This window comes from Sinocyclocheilus anshuiensis, unplaced genomic scaffold (assembly GCF_001515605.1).
Source record: "Sinocyclocheilus anshuiensis isolate Anshui unplaced genomic scaffold, SAMN03320099.WGS_v1.1 scaffold478, whole genome shotgun sequence".
Classification (NCBI taxonomy): domain Eukaryota; kingdom Metazoa; phylum Chordata; class Actinopteri; order Cypriniformes; family Cyprinidae; genus Sinocyclocheilus; species Sinocyclocheilus anshuiensis.
In genome coordinates this window covers 1,065,100-1,070,944 of record NW_015542376.1, presented here as the reverse complement: position 1 = coordinate 1,070,944, position 5,845 = coordinate 1,065,100, and the positions used below count along the sequence as shown (strand labels likewise).

Sequence of the window (5,845 nt, the reverse complement as noted above, 5' to 3'; positions counted from 1 at the left end):
GAATGCTGTCATCATTTCTTATGGACTGGTTTTACGATAGTTTCTCAAATGCATGGTGAAGTTGCTGGGAAGTCCTAGTCTGATAAATTCTTCCTGGAGCTGAAACATGATTTTTCTGTTTGTGAGATATTTCTGAGTGGTATTCATTATTTACTTTTATGATTGTTTTACATTATGACATTTTCCTTACCTGTATAATCACCAGCTCTTCAATCTGAGACTGTGATAAATATTCTACACTTGTAAGTTTCACTCTCAGTCCCATCACTGATCAGTAAAAAAAAAAAAAAAAAACTGGTCAGTACTTGGAATTTTGGAATTAGAATTAACACAACAGAAAAGATCACGATATCTACACAAACCTACCATACTTATCTGAAATAGTGGGTCAGTTTGATGATCATCATGTCCACCAGAAAGTGAACAGAAGACAGAGCATAAAAGTTATTGACCATATTAAATTAAATTAAAATTAAATATATTATATATTTTACTCTTTGCTTGCTTTGTGTGTAACATTATATTTATTTATTTCATTACAGAAGGTATATTAGCTCACCACTGTAACAGAAGAAAGGCAAACTGGCAAAGCAGCTCTCATCTGTCCACTGGCCAAAGTATTGTAAAGACACAGCTGTGCAGTGTTGAGATCCCCGCTGTCCTGGGACATTTGCACCATTATCTGGTTGTGCAGCAACTTCTTCAGTAAAGTTATTGACCATATTAAATTAAATTAAAATTAAATATATTATATATTTTACTCTTTGCTTGCTTTGTGTGTAACATTATATTTATTTATTTCATTACAGAAGGTATATTAGCTCACCACTGTAACAGAAGAAAGGCAAACTGGCAAAGCAGCTCTCATCTGTCCACTGGCCAAAGTATTGTAAAGCCACAGCTATGCAGTGTTGAGATCCCCGCTGTCCTGGGACACTTATACCATTATCTGGTTGTGCAGCAATACCTTGAGTCCACGGAAGCCAATATGTGAAGGAAGAGTTGCTCTGATCTGACCACAGTCTGTTTCTGTGCAGACCAATCCATACATCATAAAAAACATATTTATAATCATTATAATGGTTATTTCCATATGTGACATTCAGTATCTTTTGATGTTCTGTCTCATTCCTCACACTGGCCAGGTCTGTGTATTTCTCTCTGCAGTAGCTCTGAGCTTCAGTCCAGGTCAAATGCTCATATATCCAAACATACTTCTGAGAGGAGTTTTCTTTACCTAAGAAAAAACATAAATAACTTGTAATATGAACCAGTGTAGCATCAGCTTCTGCTCAGTAGAGAACAGTAGCCGATGAATTCTAGGTCATAGACTTTGTTTCCTCCTATTATGGTGCAACAATCCTACCAATGATATAGTCTAAAAAATTCCTTAGATCGGCAATTCTTGATTTGTAGTAGTTCAATACAATACATTATAGGTGTACACAGCATAAGCATAGACATCTCACATTTCAATTGTTTCTTACATTGACCAAACACTTTCAGGACTGTAAGTTTTTTCTTTGAATAATTTTAAAAGCTTGGACACATTACATATAAAAAGGAGAGTTTTATGTAGCTGATATCTTAGCATCAAATCAAACAAATCTGATATAATAGTCACTGATGGGAGGGATTGATAAAAACAAGGTTTAGAATTTAAATTAAAATGTCTTACCATCAAAGCAAACAAATGCATTCAAATACGTGTCACAGGGTGCATCAAACCAGTGTCCATAATAATTCATGTATACACACAGATTATTCCCCCAACCATTGTCCGGTTCATGAAACCAGTTCCTGAAATCCCTCTCTTCTTCCTGATAGAAATCATTGTCTTCCAGTGACCATCTCCAGCTGTTCACATCATCATACAGTCCAATCCAGGCTGAATCATTGTAACTCATATTAACAGTGTTAATCAGTCTGTTCATTTCCTCCATATTATCAATGGTGGCCAGATCAGTGTAATTCTGTCTGCAGTATCTCTGAGCTTCAGTCCAGGTCTTAGACTCATTCACAAAGTGATAGTGATGAGATGATGCTAATGCTGTGATTGGGCAGAAAAAAAATGGAAAGATAAAAATGTACATTTATGTGCTAATCTTGCATCTTAATGATTTCTGATCTGGGAGTAATGGATGAACAGTTTGTAAACAAGACAACTGGAATATAAACACATGTTACATGGTTTTTCTTCATATATATATGAAGAGTTTGGTTCCAAAACGCAATATATCCATTTTGATTAATTTGAGTAAAAATGTGTTTTCTTTACCAAGAAAGTGGCAAGATGAAAACCACTATTTTTTGTTTCAAACTTTCACATAGCATCTTTAGGTTATAATAACATTAAAAATTCAAATCCAGATTTTGATTGTTAAAGATTTATTATAAAATTGTATTCTTTTTTTCCAAAATGCAATAAATCCATTGAATCAATATAAAAGTTTATAAAAGTTATTTTTCATATTGAAACTGTTGAAAATACACAACATAGTAAGTTGATCCACATATGATCAATCCTCTGAACTTGATCAATACTAATCTTATATGCAGGCACTGGACTAAAAATACATTCAATCAGTCATCGCTCCCAAAATTAATTCAGTGGGTCATCTTGTTAATGCTACAAATGTATTACAACAATAAAAGAAAATTTCATCATGAACATACATGAACAACAATATCACATTAAATCACAGAAATTCCAAAATGACATATGCCTTACATTCAACTTCCAAAAGTGCATTCATCTTTGCCATGTTACACTCATAGTGCTATGAATGATTACATTCATTCACTAGTGCTATACGCTGCTCTATGGTACACTATTAAGAAGTGCTAACCCGCAAATGTTATCTTAGGGAGCTACCTAAGTTAACCTACCTCATCTCACCCTTAAATTTCATTTTATCACTGTAACCTAATGTATAGGTTAATTAGGTCCATATTTTTGGGTTGAATAAAGTCACTAAATGACACTGCAGTGCAGTATTCACTGTTTCCAGCATTATCTGGCTGTCCTGTTCTCCAGTTACTGAATGAAGAGTTGCTCTGATCTGACCAAGATCTGGTTCTGTACAGTCCAATCCAAAAAACTGAAGAATAGGGAATTAATGACTGAACCCTGAAATTTTCAGTCTCATTCCTGATACTGACGAGGTCTGTGTGATGTTCTCTGCAGTAAGTCTGAGCCTCATTCCAGGTTTTGTGATAGTAAATAACCACATAATGCCCAGTAGCATTTGGTCTTCCTGTGGGGAAACAATTTAAATATGTTATATATTATGGAATTATAATTATGTTGTTGTAATTAATTGCTTGAAAGTCAACAGCTGTTCTCACCATCATAGCAAACAAAGGGAAGTGTTTGCATGCAAAAGTTTTCACCCCATGTTCCCTGATAATATGACATGTAGACACACAGACTCTGTCCACCTGAGTTCCTTGGTTGCTGAATAAACCAGCTTTTAAAACCTCTCTCTATCGCTGCATTATCCAGAGGCCATATCCAGTTGTTCAGATCATCATACAGACCAATCCAAGCTGAGCCATAGAAAGTTCCACGTACTGTTTTAATGAGTCTCTTCATTTCTTCCATGTTCTCAATGGTGGCCAGATCAACACGTAAAAGGACTTATAAGCTTTACTCAAAAGAAAACACTGTCATCATCCTCATGACAGTACATGCTGGTTTTGTCTCATATCTAAAGGCTACAACACACTCCAGTTTTTGTTCCGTACTGAGTTATACAATCAAAACCTCATTATAACATATGGAGTGTATACGATGTAAATAATAGATTCATCGCGCAGTGTTGAGAGATTCATTGGTCATAACAGAACTCAGTGCAGTATTCACTGTTTCCAACATTATCTGGTTGTCCTGCTCTCCAGTTACTGAATGAAGAGTTGCTCTGATCTTACCAAGATCTGGTTCTGTACAGTCCAATCCAAAAAACTGAAGAATAGGGAATTAATGACTGAACCCTGAAATTTTCAGTCTCATTCCTGATACTGACGAGGTCTGTGTGATGTTCTCTGCAGTAAGTCTGAGCCTCATTCCAGGTTTTGTGATAGTAAATAACCACATAATGCCCAGTAGCATTTGGTCTTCCTGTGGGGAAACAATTTAAATATGTTATATATTATGGAATTATAATTATGTTGTTGTAATTAATTGCTTGAAAGTCAACAGCTGTTCTCACCATCATAGCAAACAAAGGGAAGTGTTTGCATGCAAAAGTTTTCACCCCATGTTCCCTGATAATATGACATGTAGACACACAGACTCTGTCCACCTGAGTTCCTTGGTTGCTGAATAAACCAGCTTTTAAAACCTCTCTCTATCGCTGCATTATCCAGAGGCCATATCCAGTTGTTCAGATCATCATACAGACCAATCCAAGCTGAGCCATAGAAAGTTCCACGTACTGTTTTAATGAGTCTCTTCATTTCTTCCATGTTCTCAATGGTGGCCAGATCAGTGTAATTCTGTCTGCAGTATCTCTGAGCTTCAGTCCAGGTTTTAGACTCAAACACCAAGTGATACTGAGGGGTGCATGAAGATTTGGAGCAGATTCCTATAAATTAAAAATGAAAATCATTAAGAGGTCAATGTAGGGCTCACTTTTAAAACCAAACTTAAATTTAACTTCCTATATTCAAATGCTTATATTCGAATGCTTTGGACAGTCACAGAAACACAGCATGTTGTGTAAACAGAAGTTTCAGTGTTTGAGGGGAAAAATGTCAATTGGTGACATGAAACACATCAACTGGACTGAAGTAGAGGCTGTTCTCATTCTTACCTTTATGATCTAAAAAATCAATTTAGGAAAGACTTGGTAGTACAGTGAGAAATATACAAAATGAAGATGCACAATGCTATTGAGAGATTCATTGGTCATAACAGAACTTTGTGAGATCGCGATGAACAAAGAGTGACAGTTTTTTAAGGGAGCACTCTTTGTGAGCTTTCTAGGCTATAATCCATTCAAAATGTATAACTTTTGTTTTTCAGCCACACATACTTTGCAAAGTTTCGGGAATGACATCCGCATATTTATGCTGGATTCACTCTCGAAATAGCAGTGATTGACATAGTGATAACTATAGCAATGGATGGGACAATATTAAATCGGGCCTGGTTAATACGCTTTTATTGTAGAACTAGGCTATATAAAAAACCAACAAAATACAAATGCACTAAATAAAATAAAATAAAATAAAATAATTTACACTCTTGAAATAGCAGTGACTGACATAGTGATAATGGATGGGACAAAATTAAACCGGGCCTGGTTTATACGCTTTTATTGTAGAACTATATACAAAAACAACAAATGCACTAAATAAAATAATTTAATAAATGCATATTTACAATAGGCACTTAACTCAAATAAGTATTAAATAATAAAATAAATAACTAGAGAAGGCTGACTATAATCAGCTTGCTTCCATTTATTTGGATAAGCCTACCCATCACCCGAATTAAAAAAGCTCTTCTTGTCTTCAGTGATGCAAGGACAAAGTTTGAGCGTGCACACGCAATATCTGAATGAGTGCAGAGCCAAGTCATAAGTGAAAATTGTATATATTAAAGAGCATGTCCAGTTTTGTGTGAGAACGAAGGAAATCCGCTTGCAAGTGGGGTTCATGCTAGCACATTACATGGATGCGCTAACTGCATTCTCGACATTTGTCATTAAGATAACGCTATAGAAACGGCCTAAAATTAAGTATATAGAAGAGAAAAAAAGTCGCTTGAGGAAGCTTCCTATGTTGCCCATGCCAGGATCCACCACAGATGCTGTTAGAAATGTAATAAAAACAAGCAAAT

The 5,845-nt window shown here is 35.4% G+C and overlaps 2 pseudogenes; both read right to left on the bottom strand.

Annotated features, from left to right (window-relative positions):
* Nucleotides 1-18: 18 nt before the first annotated feature.
* LOC107692317 (C-type mannose receptor 2-like) lies at nucleotides 19-3,692 on the bottom strand (annotated as a pseudogene).
* Nucleotides 3,693-3,926: 234 nt separating this feature from the next.
* Nucleotides 3,927-5,845, bottom strand: part of LOC107692316 (macrophage mannose receptor 1-like) — a 9,067-nt pseudogene continuing 7,148 nt past the window's right edge.